This window comes from Labeo rohita, chromosome 22 (genome assembly GCF_022985175.1).
Source record: "Labeo rohita strain BAU-BD-2019 chromosome 22, IGBB_LRoh.1.0, whole genome shotgun sequence".
NCBI lineage: Eukaryota > Metazoa > Chordata > Actinopteri > Cypriniformes > Cyprinidae > Labeo > Labeo rohita.
In genome coordinates, this window is record NC_066890.1 from 66,175,282 (window position 1) to 66,191,744 (window position 16,463).

The window sequence follows — 16,463 nt, forward strand, 5'->3', positions numbered from 1 at the left end:
TTGTCTCCTGATTTAAAAACTACAGTATATACAATTAATTTGACACTCTTCAGCGTTACTTTTAACACTCTTGAGTGTGGAGTCAAATAAACTCCCAGGAGAGTTAATTTAACACTGGGCTTTTTGTTGTGTACATTTTAGGTGTGTTTTATTTTATTAACTCATAATTGTGTCCGTTGTGCTTCATGTATGGTTAATGTTTTTCCAGCATGCCTGCATACACCTAGTGAAGGTTATGCGTTGTTGCTTTGTGTGCTTGCATGGCTAAGTGTGTGAAAATGTGTATTGTTATATTGTCATATTGATTATTGCACATGTGGTTCTCACTTACCAACATATTTTATTTCAACCACATTTTCAGCAGAATCCTGGTCACTGTAAACTTTACATCTGTATTGTCCCTTATCTTCAGCTCTCACATTGTTCAACCAGAGGGAGAAGTTTCCATGTTGAATCTCCTCAGTAAAGAAGTGAGCTCTATTATAATAATCCTGGTGCTGAGACTCTGGTCTACTCTCACCATGTTGAAACAGATGCACCAGAGTCTCTGGGTCTCTTTTCCACTGGACCTCCAGATCCTCCACTGGTAATGGCATATCAACAGAACAGGGTAAAACCACTGAACCACCCAGAGGAACAACCAAGGGATCAGAGGGGCTTTGCATAACAAATCCTAGAAATAAAAATAAAAATTATTAGGCTATAATATAATAAAAAATGTGAATTAAGCATAGAAATGATTTGTTTCAATTGTGAAATTTGTGGTCATGCTGCAAAAAGGCAAATATCCCTATTCTCAACCACGTTCCAGGGACCCACCACTCTACACATGTGTCTCTTGATACATCATTAGCTCATTTGGTGAGAGCTCTATGAGCTAAACTAAGTGTGTCAGATTAGGCTGCCACACTAGATGATTTTCAGATCTTATACAATTTTAAAACCATGGGAGACCACAGACAATGAAGACCGTTTCAACTGATTTTTAGCCTAATAATCCTCTGAACACATGCACACACTAGACAATTTGACCAGACCACAAGACCACACACTTATTGATTTGTAGGAACGATTTCACAGTGACATGAGATTTCATGAAGATTTACAAGATCAAACCTATTTTATTGGGAGTGTTTATGCTGGGATGTTGTGGCTAGGGAACACAAAACTTATGTAAATTTTATGTAAATTTCATAGATGTACAGGAAAAAAGTAACATAACTAGTAATGTACTCTTAAAAGGTTCTATCAGGCACTTCATATTTGGAACCCCTAAAAGCTCCTACAAAACCCGATTCCAAAAAAGTTGGGACACTGTACAAATTGTGAATAAAATCCGAATGCAATGATGTGAAAGTTCCAAATTTCAATGTTTTATTCAGTATAGAATATAGATGACATGTCAAATGTTTAAACTGAGAAAATGTATCATTTTAAGGGAAAAATAAGTTGATTTTAAATTTCATGGCATCAACACATTTCAAAAAAGTTGGGACAGGGCCATGTTTACCACTGTGAGGCATCCCCTATTCTTTTTACAACAGTCTGCAACGTCTGGGGACTGAGGAGACAACTTGCTCAAGTTTAGGAATAGGAATGTTGTCCCATTCTTGTCTAATACAGGCTTCTAGCTATTCAACTGTCTTAGGTCTTCTTTGTCGCATCTTCCTCATTATGATGCGCCAAATGTTTTCTATGGGTGAAAGATCTGGACTGCAGGCTGGCCATTTCAGTACCTGGATCCTTCTTCTACGCAGCCATGATGTTGTAATTGATGCAGTATGTGGTCTGGCATTGTCATGTTGGAAAATGCAAGGTCTTCCCTGAAAGAGACGACGTCTGGATGGGAGCATATGTTGTTCTAGAACTTGGATATACCTTTCAGCATTGATGGTGCCTTTCCAGATGTGTAAGCTGCCCATGCCACATGCACTCATGCAACCCCATACCATCAGAGATGCAGGCTTCTGAACTGAGCGCTGATAACAACTTGGGTTGTCCTTGTCCTCTTTAGTCCGAATGACATGGTGTCCCAGTTTTCCAAAAAGAACTTCAAATTTTGATTCGTTTGACCACAGAAAAGTTTTCCAACTTTGCCAGAGTCCATTTTAATGAGCCTTGGCCCAGAGAAAACGCCTGCGCTTCTGGATCATGTTTAAATATGGCTTCTTTTTTGACCTATAGATTTTAGCCGGCAACGGCAAATGGCACGGTGGATTGTGTTCACCGACAATGTTTTCTGGAAGTATTCCTGAGCCCATATTGTGATTTCCATTATATTAGTATTCCTGTTTGTGATGCAGTGCCGTATAAGGGCCCGAAGATCACGGGCCTCCAGTATGGTTTTCCAGATTCTCTGAATCTGTGGATGATATTATGCACTGTAGATGGTGATAACTTCAAACTCTTTGCAATTTTTCGCTGAGAAACTCTTTTCTGATATTGCTCCACTATTTTTTGGCACAGCATTGGGGAAATTGGTGATCCTCTGCCCATCTTGACCTCTAAGAGACACTGCTACTCTGAGAGGCTCTTTTTATACCCAATCATGTTGCCAATTGACCTAATAAGTGGAAAATTGGTCCTCCAGCTGTTCCTTATATGTACATTTGACTTTTCCAGCCTCTTATTGCTACCCGTCCCAACTTTTTTGGAATGTGTAGCTGTCTTGAAATCCAAAATGAGCCAATATTTGGCCTGAAATTTTAAAATGTCTCCCTTTCAGCATTTGATATGTTATCTATATTGTATTGTAAATAAAATATAAATTTATGAGATTACCCCTAAAGGGGATACTGTTCTATATAGAACCTTTTAGGGGTTCCAAATATGAAGTGCCTAATAGAACCTTTTCTTCTAAGAGTGTAACTAGTTGAAATAAAGTAATCAGAAAAGTAACTTGATTACTTTTAAAAGGGGTAACCAGTCATTTAATTACATTTCTAGAGTAACTTGCACAATCAGAAAATATCACCAGCCAGGACCATAGCTGGACAGAGTAGGCTAAGAAATGTCAACAACTCAGTAAATTCTGAGAAAACAGAGGATATGGTTTTGGAGCAGCACAAGAGCAGCACAAGAACCGGTGAAACACAACTGATTTTAAAAGCCAAGCATTTGAATAATTAGATGCTAGGAGCATCAGTAACATTAATAGATATATCAGTTCTAAAAATAACCAGGGCACCACCTTTACCATAAGCTTGTGGCATGTCAAAAAAACGTGTACTCGGGTATGAATATTGTTATTGTTATATAATAAAAAAAAATATTACATTTACGTCAAGTTCCACTTAGAAATAAAACTTTGATAAAACATTTAAGTATATAATAATGTCAGAAATGTGCTATTTTTTTGTTTATGGCTGGTTAAAAGAAGCAACAGACGGCACCAGCAGCAAACATACCAGAGGACCAGGGGAAACACTTCAGGATGCTGGTGCATATGGAGGTAGAAAATGGAAAGCCAGCTACAATTAAAACTCCAACAAATTAAAAGAACTTGTGACAATGGCCAATAATACACTTTCAGTTGTCAAAATTATCGATTTTTCTTTTATGCTAAAAATCAGGATATTAGGTCAACTTAATTTTTAATAATGCACTGCTAAGAACTTCAATTGGACAACTTTAAAGGTGGTTTTCTCAATATTTAGATTTTTTTTCATCCTCAGATTCCAGATTTTCAAATAGTTGTATCTCTGGCCACATATTGTCTTCAGCAAAACCACATCAGGACTAAAGGTGACTAAAGAACTAAAAGCGAAACGGCCTCAGATTAAAAGACATCAGATCTCGTAGGCCTCCATCTATCATATGATTAATGTTTAATGATCCAATGCACAGCAAAATGACTTTTTAACATTGGATTTTATTTGGCTGCAATAACTGAACTATAACAACCAGAGATTTTGTATATTATTAATTATGTGTTTTTTATGGCACAAAGTAAAACATTTTGAAAAGGGCCCATCTTGCAGCTTCATTGTTATTGTAAAACTTTATTGTCCCCGATTTGTTCTGCAGTATGATGTATGTGGTGTAAACACAAAATCTAAGACAGACAATACACAACATAACAGGTAAAAGAAACAAGATTAAAAATGACCTCTTCCTGTTTGAATTAAGCAGATTAATAGCATGTGGGACAAAGGAAAGTTTAAATCTGTTTGTCTTAGCTAAAGGGATCCAAAGATCCCAAGGGAAGGGTCCGAAATGAATCATAAAGAAGGTGAAATATGTCAGATGTAATATAATACGCTTACTTTAGCACCTGAATATCAAACACCTTTGATAACCCAGTCAGTTTCACACACAATACTTTGCTGCAGTTATTTACAACCTTTGATAATCAATTCTTTTGTTTGACATTTAAAGAGGCAAACCAACCCAGATAACAATTTTACGTTATAAAATGTTCCCGTAAAGATCCCACTGAGTTATGAAAACTTTATATTTGAATGTACTTAGAACATTGTATTAACGTTCTTGTTTGGTTCTAAGAACGTTATTCAAAACATTTTTAAAATGTTTCAGTCTCTCATTATATTAATGTTCTAAGAACGTAATTTAAAACATTATTAGACCTCTAATAATGTTTTACATACATATTATAGTATTATTTTGTATATTATTTATTATGTGTTTTTTTATAGCACAAAGTACAACATTTTGAAAAGGGCCCATCTTGCCCCACTACCCTCAGTGTAAATTTCTACAAAATGTATTAAATATATTTTAAATATTTTGTACTAATTTATATTTTTATTCTACAAAAACAAATAATAATAATAATAATAATAATAAAATAAAAAAAAAATTAAATGATTGCAAGATTACCCCTGTTTTTCTTAATATATTTTTCTAAAAATAATACATACCATCAGCGATCATCAGCAGTGCTGACATACAAAGACATTTAGGTAGGTGCATCTTCAGATATATAAAATAAACAAAATAACTGTAATCTAATCGAATAATTATAATGCAAATTATTGTTTAAAAAAAAGGTGACATTTGATGTTCGTGATCCTTAAATGTGCAAACTCTGCTTTCACTTTCACTTTTAATTCGCAGTAAGGGCTGGGTCAAGTCAGCTTATCTGGAATAGTAGATAATTTTCACCCATAAAAGGAGCTAATGAAAAAGTATTTAACTTAAAATTCTTGTTAGTAGACACCTAATAAATTGTCTTAAACATTATATATATATATATATATATATATATATATATATATATAACTCAAGATATAAAACAACCATATGGTTGAGCTGTCAGTCCATGTTAAATCTTGATTTCATTTTAGAGAATCCATGAGTTATTTTGCAATAATAAATATTCCTTTAACTTTATTAATAGGTCTTGCATACATTTCATAACCCTCAGGGCCACACACGCTACACTGTAAAAAGTGAACCTGTGCAGTTGTTTCTTTAAGGAGATATTTCTATCTGATTTCTATAATTCTAATTTTGTTGTTATAACATAGTTCAATCAAGATTGTGCAACATAAAATGAGAGAATGTTATTTCAACTTAAATCCATTACATTGACCCAACATACAACTTCCAATAATGCTCAGAACAAACACATTCAAACAGTTATTGTAGATGTTACCACATGAAGTATAATTTCTAGTTGAACCAACAAAATATTTTTTTCAGTGTATATGATGTCCTTTACAGACATATCAAATGCATGATCACGCATGATTTTGCAAAAGTATGAAGAAGGCTTGGAACAGCTCGTGATCCGAAGCATAAAACAACATCTGTGAAACATGGTGGAGCAGTGTGATGGCATGAGCATGTATGGGTTTCAGTGGCACTGGGACAAATGTTTAGTGATGATGTGGCAGAGGACAGAAGCAGCCGGATGAATTCTGAAGTGTATAGGGATATACTCTCTTCCCAGATTCTGTCAAATGGAGCAAGGTTGATGGGGCGGCACTTCATTGTTATTGTAAAACTTTATTGCCCCCCTTAGAGGCGATTTGTTCTGCATCATGATAGATTTTGTGTTTACACCACATACAAGACAGACAGTATACAACATTAGTAACACGTAAGAGAAAGATTAAAAACGACCTCTTCCTGTTTGAATTAAGCAGATTAATAGCATGTGGGACAAACAAAAATTTAAATCTATTTGTTTTAGCTAAAGGGACTCAAAGATCCCAAGGGAAGGGTCTGAAATGAATCATGAGGAAGGTGAAATATGTCAGATGTAATATGATATGCTTTCTTTAGCACCTGGATATCAAACAACTCTGATAACCCAGTCAGTTTCACACCCAATAATTTGCTGCAGTTATTTACAACCTTCGATAATGATTCCTTTTGTTTGACATTTAAAGAGGCAAACCAACCCAGATTACAATTTTACGTTATAAAAACGTTCCCATAAAGTTACTCAAACGTTCCCATTGAGTTATAAAAACGTTATATTTGAATGTTCAAAACGTCCAGTTTTTTAGACGTTGTATTAACGTTCTTGTTTGGTGCTAACAGTGTTATTCAAAACGTTTTTAAAATGTTTCAGTCTCTCGTTATATTAATGTTCTAAGAACGTAATTTAAAACATTTTTAGAACATTCCATTCCCCATTATATTAATTTTCTAAGAATGTTCCCCTAATGTTTTTGGTTCCCATTTGATTTTTTTGGGAACCAAATACTAATGTTAGGGGCACGTTCTTGCATCCACACCAAAGCTCGACCTAAGTTTGTGAACCAACAAGGAATTAAATTTAGGAATGTATAAAGCTCTTAAAAGTTTTAATCGAGGAACATCCCCTGGAATGGACGGACTACTTCTGAGTTTTATCTGATATTTTGGGATATTTTTGCACATTACTTACTGTTTTTAAAGAATTTGAGACTCTTAGGGGAGGGATTGAAGAGATAAATGGATTGAAGGAGTGGACGTACCAGGGACAGGCAGATGGATGGCGACCTCTGTTTTATACATGGACTACATAACTATTTTAACCACAGATGTTTTATCCATACCAAGAGCAATGCACTTGACTGACTGATGCGGTCGGGTCTTGGGCGCAAAGCTGAACAGGAATAAGTCTGAGGCCCAGTTCTTCAGGCCATGGGGAGATGTGGACACAGGTGGACTGGATTTGGCTTTTAGAGACATGATTTTACAGTTTTAGGAGTAAAATTTGACAAAGAAGGTGAAGGACGGGGAAACTGTACAGACATTTTAGGGAAAGTTAAGCGAAGATTGGGGTTTTGGGCACTGAGACAGATGAAGCTTGAGGGCAAGGTTTTAATTTTTAAATCTGTGATTTTACATCTGATTTTATTTTACTTCCTGTGGGGGTCCAAGTGGAAGTGCCTAAAGAGGGCGTGAATGCAAGCTAAAGGTAAAATCAGTGCTGCAGGGGTACCGGGCAATGGCATTCAGACGGGGGTCGCATGAATAAGGACCCATAAAACAGCATTTCACATGCCTGTTCTAAAGAGTGGGGTAAAGACTTACTTGATAAGGACTCACCCACAGTCTTGCACAACAGATGACTTTTAAAGCCTTTTAAATTGTGTTTTTATTGTTTTTTATGAAATGGAATTGGGTGTAATTTGATGCTTGTTTTCTAATTTAAATTTCTATTTTACTTTTTAGTACGCTCATATATTTTAAAACACATCGAAGACATGGTCTTTTAAAACAAGTTAGTTTTAATTGTTTTTTTAGCAAAGAATGTATTTTTTTTTTAAACCATGTGCATTTTCTTACCTGTTTTAAAGTCACCATCAAATAATGTCATGAAGCTTCTGAAACTCAGGCTCCATTGACTGATGTTGTATGAACAGATGTTGCAGGACAAACTTGACCAAAATCGCCTTGTGTGTTCAGAAAAAAAAAAAACAAAAACAGACACAAGGATTGGACAGTGTGGAGGCAAGTAAATAATGACTGAATTTATATTTTTGGATGAACTAACCCTTTAAATCCCAAAATAGAAATAGTATGACATGTATGTAAGCATTTATATAATAGTAAACTTTAATAAATAAGAAATTAGCAATTTTATTGTGCATTTGTGCCCAAGACATAAAAAAGAATTTACAAAAATAACATTTATATTTATGCATTTGGCAGATGCTTTCATGCAAATTGACTTACTGTGCTCTTATTACAGGAAGCCCAGCAAAGATTGGTGAAGGTGGGCACAGTGGTCAGCTGCAGAATTGGCACAGCTATGTTGAGATGGCAGTAGGATGTGTGTTCACCAACTGTAAATACATGATTGTCAGAACAATATGTTTGAATAAAGATTTGTATCATCTGTTATTTATTGTCATGATTACTTTTATGCAGTGGTTCCCAAACTGGGGGGGCGCGGCCCCTAGGGGGGGCGCGGAGTTATGATAAGGGGGGCGCGGCAAGGGTAGTGTACAGTCAGCCGATTTTTTATAGAGATTTGAAAGAGATAGGGGCCGTTCACATATCGCCTCTTTTGCGCGCTCATGTTGTTATTTTAAATGTAGACGCGCGGCAGCCGCGCTCATAATGGAAGCGACGCCGTCCCGATGCGCAGGCGGTGCGACGCGCTCGTTTTTTTTTCAGGCGCGTCCGCGCCGCATCGAGTTGAAAACATCTCAACTTTTCAGAATGCCGCAAGCGGACCGCGGGTCATGTGACAAGATTCAACCAATTAGCTTCATCCTTTCTCGTAACAACATTGAAAGCTCAGCCAAGATGGAGAAACAACTGATCATAGCTGTACATTTTTAAATAAATTTAGCAGAGCTACAGCAAGTGATTTTTGGAAATCCGTTTGTCCTTTGATGAAACTTCCGCGTCTTCATTGAGAGTGCGGGTCATGGTTGCTTAGCAACGGCAGACGCCACGAGATCGCAAGCTACAGAGCGCTTAGAAAGGAGGAAAAATCGGCGCGCCTAGCGTTTTCCACGCGTTTTTAGGCGCGATATGTGAACAGCCCCATAAACGACCGAAAATATCTGCCGCGCCGCCCGGCAGTATTCAGCGCGCACCACTCAGTGTGTGACGCACCGTTTAATATTCCGCTATATGAATGTGCGTTCCATTGAGTAACTCACGGCCCATATGAATGCTCCACTCGTGTACCGCTTATGCTCACTCGAAAAGCAAAGTCCGCTCAAATAACGCGCCGACAGAAAATGTCTTTGTATACTTGTTCCTGTTTGCAACAGCGTGGCATACTGTGATGTAACATGCTGTAGTACTGCTGTACTGGACAACGCTGGTAAAATGACGCTACCCTCTCGTGACAGTATGCTTACATGCTCTGATGATAATAGCTTTGTAGGACTATACATTATTTTGATAATTAGTCAAAAAAAAGTTATATCTAATTCTGTTTCATAGAATTGAATAAAAATAATATATTAAGAATTAATATTCATATATTTTCTGTCCAATTTTATTTGTACTTTTCATAAACTTGGTTATTTTATTGGCTATTTTTTTATTTTTATTTATTCAGTATCATTAAAATTATTGAGTTAAATTTAAAAGTCTTACAAAATGACTATATTATTTAATAAAATAATAAATAATTATTACAAAGCAGTTTTAGTTTCGGCCAAGAATTTTCATTTCGGTACATCCCTAGATCGTTTTCAGGGTGATACATGACACCACTGTGAAATTATCTTGCTTATTATATGGCTACTTGCCACATATATAAATAATTTAACACAAAATATGAATTTCATCATATTTTATTACCTCAAGACTCTGTTATCAGTTGTAGCGGTTTTTGTCGTAAAATAGCAGACCACTAGATGGTACAGTTGATATCAGAAATGAGAATTGCGGTTAGCCGAGTAAAATTATGAATGAATGACGCATAGTAGTTCTGCTCTAAGCATGGACAAGTTTTTGAAAAGACAACAAAATCTGTTTAAAAAACAATGAATGCTGTTACATAAAAAAGTACATAGTAAAGCTGCATGCTTTACTTTTGATGTTTCCTACCTTTAAAAAAAAAAAGGGGGTTGGGTCGTGATTTTTTATTCTGCAAAAGGGGGGCCCGGCAGAAAAAGTTTGGGAACCACTGCTTTTATGTATTCTTTTACTCATTTATTTATATTTCCTGTTGTTGTCAGTAAATAAAATATAATTGTTTCATTAACTAATGCATTAATTCATGACTTGACTGAAAACTGAGATGTGTTTACATTGGCTGAAATTAATGTGTATAATTACTGGTCAGCATTTATCATTATTGGTGTTCATAAGTGTTGGGGTGGGCTAGCAATGCATTTTGAGGTAATCTTAATTTCTAAGTAGTAACACTTACATTTTTTGAACATAAAATCAACAGTTTTCTCCAAAGATGAAATCTTCCAGCAGCTGCCTGACATCTCCTTTGTGCAGATATTGCAAACATGGACGAAAATGTACTAGGTAGAGTTGTTGTGTTACTGTCTATGAGGTGTTTGTGCAACTGACACTCGTCTCTTTTGAGCTGTTGCGCTTGTTTTAACGTCATAGGTCAGATGATAACGTCAACATGGAGAATCGCATTCATACTCAACGATATTTGGCTGTAATACCTACACTTTTAGCGCTCGTTAAGTAAGTTGAAATTAAGTACCTACTCATTAAGTATGCCATTTCGGACGCAGCCTCCATCTGCAGACACTGAAAAAATGGCGGCTTCTCGCACTGGTGACGTCCAATGAACACATCGTGCCTGCTCTCTCTCGGGTCCGCGTTCCCAGTGAACAAGATCAGATACAACAAAGATATAATGACTCATCTAAATGTGAGTGTGACATTTTCGAAGAAATGTTTTTATCTGATGAAGGAATGAGTCAGTCTTGGCAAATTCACTCGATGGATGTCCAGATGGCCGTGTTTCATTGTGCTGATGGTTTCCTGAAGCAGCTGATGGTCACTAAACTGTCCCAGTGTCAGTACGCTCTGCCTCTGCTTGTTCCTCATCCATATACAACAGATTGAGTTTCCGCTCTGGACATTCAGACAAATCAACAAGAACTGGAAGATCAGAAACACCAACAATAAAACCATCAGTCAAACCCATCAGGTTTGGCTCTGTGTCTTCATCCAAGTCTCAGCTGATGAACAGTCTGATCAATGAGAAACACAACACGTTCTTCCACAGGAACTGCCCAGGCAGCAGCAGGAACAAATCTGGAACAAATGATGATAAATTCACTGACTGTGTTGCATTCTGTAATTTACACGGTGATGCAGGAGACCACGAGAAACGGCTGCAGATCCTCACTAAAATAAGCTCAGTCAATGTTGTTCTTCTACCACAAATTCAAAGGAATGATATAAATATGATAAAATTTCAAGATCTCTACAAGGACTCAAAGCCACTCATTTGTCTTCTTACTGAGAATGCTTCAACTCTCATTGAGACACGGAAAGGAAAATACAAGATCGGTCTAAAAGACAGAAATCAGTCAGATGTATCTGAAGAACTCAGAAGAGCCATAAATGCTTGTGTCTCAGGACCACCTTCCACTTTCACACTTGAAGATGTGTCCAAATACTCAGACATCAGTGTAGATGTGGAAGATGATGATGACTGCAAAGGAGATGATAATAATCATTTCTGCCTCACCAGGGGAAACTGTGGCATCAGTGGAGTCAGAAAAACAAAGAACTGCATCAACCTCAAGGAGATGAGCTTGAAAATGAAATAAGTCGAAAACAAGTAGAAATGAAGAAAATTCGTGAACAACAGCATGAATCTGACATCAGTGGGTTTTTGCAGCTCCTTATTAAAGAAATGAACTCAGATGCTGCAAATAAGATGTTTTTCCCCAAATGGCTCAGTAACGTCCTGGATGAGCACACATTAGGTGATCTTTCTGCTCTACATCACAAGTATAATGAAAAGTGGTCAACAGTATTACAGCTAAATAAGAAACATGATAAATCTAAACAACTCAAAGCTGAACAAACTGAACTTGAGAAAATATCAGAGCAACTTCAAAATGCAACCTTTGGTTTGGAGCACATCATGAGGGAGATCGGACAGATCTATGAATCATGTTCATCTCTGAACAAGAACAAGAAAGACCTGCAGATTCACTTCTCTTCTCTCACGAGTCTTGCAGCAGAGATGATGATCTCTGGATTTCCACTGGAGCTGATGGATGGAGATGCTGCTCATGTTCCTGTGATCTGGATCTCTGCTGTTCTTGATCAACTCATCCAGAAACTGGGAGACCAGAGAGTCTTTGTGCTGTCAGTTTTAGGGCTTCAGAGCTCTGGCAAATCCACCATGCTGAATGCCATGTTTGGACTCCAGTTTGCCGTCAGAGATGTTGGTTTGTGGTTGAAGAGTTTTCCACAGCAGCTCTCAGATGAGCTGATCTTCTCTGAAAAAGACCTCAGTGGAGTCAAACATGATGATGTTGATGATTTCAACCTCCTCAAAGACGTGATAAAGAAAGAACTTCCTTCTATAATATCAGCATCAGCAGTAGATTTAAACACAAATACTTTTCCAGCAAAATTGGACGTGAAGTTTAGGCCAGATCAGCTTCTGATTGATGACTTATGTCAGTGCTGTTGGGAACAGTGTCCATTCTGTGCAGTCATCTGCACCAACACCATAGAAAACCATGATGAAGATCACAGTACTGTTTTCCATGGAGTGAATGGAGTAAATGGGAGTTGGTTCAAGGATACAACAAACTTGTGTGTTGGGATCTGCACAACATCAGTGGCAAGCAGTGATCGATTTTTTTTATCCCAGTGACTCAGATGATATAACAATCCTATGCAGTGAATACAGAACAGCAGGAGGAGAGATTGCTAAGTGGAGCATCACCCCTGATCTCTCTGAACTGCCCTACTGGAAGTGGTTTGTGTGCAGATTCCAAAAAGATCTTGAAAAATACTACAAAAAGACATTTGATGGTAGCGTTAAGATCCCACATAAATGGATGACACACTCAAAACAGGATGCTATTGAGAGTTTGAAAAAATACATCTAATTTAATAAGTAAAGTAAGTTTGTTTAGGTCTATAGACCTCTATCATATGTGATATACAGAACACAGACTGAGATGATTTTGTTCCTGACTTGACTTTAGTGAGGCTGAAATCATCTAATCTTCCGCTAACGGAATACATTAGTGTTTTAGAATGTCTCCTTTGTCTTGCCCATTTCAAACGTAAAAGCATTGAAATATCATACATATAATCATACTCATGCTAAACATGCCATGTCCTGACTATATAAAAGGGCAAATTTATTCCTTTGTAGGATGTCAGAATCACAAACCACATCAATCTTAATAACTATTATTTATTGTGTATTTAATCATTTATAAGTGATATATAATTGTCCATGAAGGCTGGAAGTGAAAAACTCCTTATATTCAGGTGTGCGTAATTATTAAGCAGGTTTTCATTTACAGATAAAATGAGCCAAAAAAGAGATTAACCTCAGACTGAAAGTCAAAAATTATTAAGTAGTCATGAAAAGGATGTGATGCTTGAATTTACAAAGGTAAGGCATGATCATTGGACAGCGAAATGCTCATTGGGTCAGCAGGGTCAGAAAAAAACAGGTGGAGAAGAAACACACATTAACTACGAAAGAATTAAGAGTTAATGTAAAAAACTGGGTGTGAAACCATCAGGAACTATTTAGTCTTCAGTGCCACCATTATCCAAAACTGCAAGTTTTCAGGTTCTCAGAGACTTTGCTTGGGTAAAAAATCTTAAAAAATGACCCTCAATAAGAATAAAATGCTGAAGTGTTTTGGAATACATGAAGAAGGATTTTTTATAGGCTGTATAGACAGCTCAGTTGAGATTGACTCTTGTAGGACCAGCACCACATCATCTTGTACCACTCTTCCAAGAATTAATCTTCAAGAATCTGGCAGTAAGTTTTATCAGTTCTTTTTTAGTCCATCCCTGTAAAACAATGAAAATGAAAACCCCCATAAAAATGAACTCCCAAAACTTAGTGGTGAAGAGAAGTATCCTTAACTGAACAGAGCTTGTCACCCTACATGTTCAAAAAAGAGAAAAACAGACATTTAAGAAAGAAATGATTTACCTGTATGTTGACAGTCTGTATAGCTGGATGGCTGAGCTCCAGAAAATCAGTAATTGGTCATCTTTTTTTCTATTATAGGGTTTTACACTAAAACAACAACAACACCATGTAGTGTGGATAAGGTACTTTTTTATTGACATGGAAATACATTATTAGCCGAATACATCAATAAATGGCAATTAACAGTGTATATGAATAAATACATAAAGAAGTAAAACACAAAATAAAAACAAAATAGATGTGATGAAGGATAGCTATAAGCCCAAAGAATAATTAAACAAAACAAGACAAAATTAAATTAAATTAAATTAAATAACAGTATTATAAATTCATCATCTTTGTTACTTACTTAGTGGTGTAAGGTTTACAGAACCTCAAACACTTTGATCTTCTGAGACGGACAATACACACACAGTGTATTAAGATATAGACATTTATTTCCACATCTCATTGAGAGAAGATGTGAGAAAAGTCCCTATCCGCCTATTCCTTCCATCCACTTCCCCTCACCCATCTCCTCTCACTTAGACTGGTCAATAGCATGATATAATGTTCTACATGAATACAAGTGATATCTATAGTCATGTTTGCTATCATTTGAACTGTCACTGTGTGTCTGGTACAATGGTCTCATTCTCACAAGGAGTAAACTAAAAGGTAACAGATCCTAAGAGTTCAGAGATATATTGCTCACTGTTAAGGTTGTACTATTTCCGAGTGTCTTTCATGCAAATTACCATCTGTCCCCAAAAGGTGCAAACGATCAAGTCTAGGACTTGATCAATGCAAATTCAAATTGTTAGTTCCTGTCTCCATTTCGGGGGATGTCGGTCTGAGTCTGAAGTACTTAAAGAAGTGTAGCAAGAAGATCAGGGCGCTTTCTGTAGCCACAATGAGCCCATGGTATGAAGTGTGTTGACACACTTCGTACTATGTATTTTTCTCAAGTCAGGTATGCATCTTACTCCTAGACTCATCTTGGAGATTTCTTGTAATGATTTGATATCTTTGAATTGGCTGTATAATTGGTGTAATACATATTTACCTGACTTCTAATAAATTGTTACATTTGATTTTATTCTGACTTACTCTGAAACGATTTTCTCAAGTAGATTAAGTGAAGGCGTATGTTACCACAAATACGTGTCCAGGGTTAAGTACATACTAGATCTCAGGATAGATGGAGCATGGGGCACATCAGGTGAGATTCTAGATTTCTGACTAACTGTTTGACTTTAGTTAAGTTGTTATGCAGTTGCATTAACTATGGGGGGCTAGACAAATTACTATTGGAGTATTAGCATGGTTTGGGCATGTTTCATAGTACTAGCCATAACCTCTGGTTATAGTCTCAGCTTTATTCAAGTTGTTATATAGTTAGACTAACTATAGGGGGCTAGATAAAACACGATTGAAGTATTAGCATACTTCATAGTGCTAGCCGTAACCTCTGATTTTGTTTGAGCTTTAACTAAGTTGTTACATAGGTGACTGTAGGGGGCTAAACAGAACCACTATTTAAAACATGACAAGCATGAGGCGGTCTATTAAATAGTTAGCCATAACCTCTGACTAATGATCAGACTGGAGGGTTTGTGATCGTGGGGCCCATGTAAATCGGCCAACATGAGGCACCCTGAGCGACATAGATTCCTAATGAAAGAGTAAATACAAAGTAAAAAGTTAAACAGAATAAGCAAATGTTAGAATAATATCAATTACAAATGGAGAAACAATCAATTCGTATGACAACCTAAATTCGAGGTCATAATAAAATGGAGTCAGATTAAACGATAAAATGGAGTCAGATTGAATTTAACTTCAATTAAATAACTGTGCACTGGAAAGACCCAACACGCAAGAAAACCTTCGGCCACCATTGGATACCTTCCTTGGGCCAATTGCGTGGACCTTACAGTGGAGAACAGGAGAGAAGTTTCCACAGCTTAACAGAGCTGCTCATACTTACATGTGACCCAAAAAAAAAAGAAAAGAAAAAAAAGAAAAAGAAAAAGACATGTCTGTTTGGAAACCAAATTAATTGTAAAGTTAAATTTGTATTTATATTTAAGAATGCTATATATATGAGATGAAAAGTAATCAGATCTAGCTTTTTAAGTTTTTAATGCTTTTTTATAGGACATTCACGAACAATTCCACTCATTCACTACTACAGGAGAGAAAGAATTGTATAAACTTGTTAAATCATCTACACATGCATGTTAGACCCTATTCCATCTAAGCTACTAAAAGAGGTGTTTCCAGAGTCATAGATCCTTTTCTGAATATTATTAATTCATCATTGTCATTAGGATATGTCCCCAAAACCTTCAAACTGGCTGTTATTAAGCCTCTCATTAAAAGAAAAAACCACACAACTTGACCCCATGTTACCCTTGGGAGATAT

The 16,463-nt window shown here is 36.5% G+C and overlaps 1 pseudogene; it reads right to left on the bottom strand.

Annotated features, from left to right (window-relative positions):
• Positions 1 to 16,463, bottom strand: part of LOC127153479 (interferon-induced very large GTPase 1-like) — a 112,306-nt pseudogene that overhangs the window by 65,158 nt on the left and 30,685 nt on the right.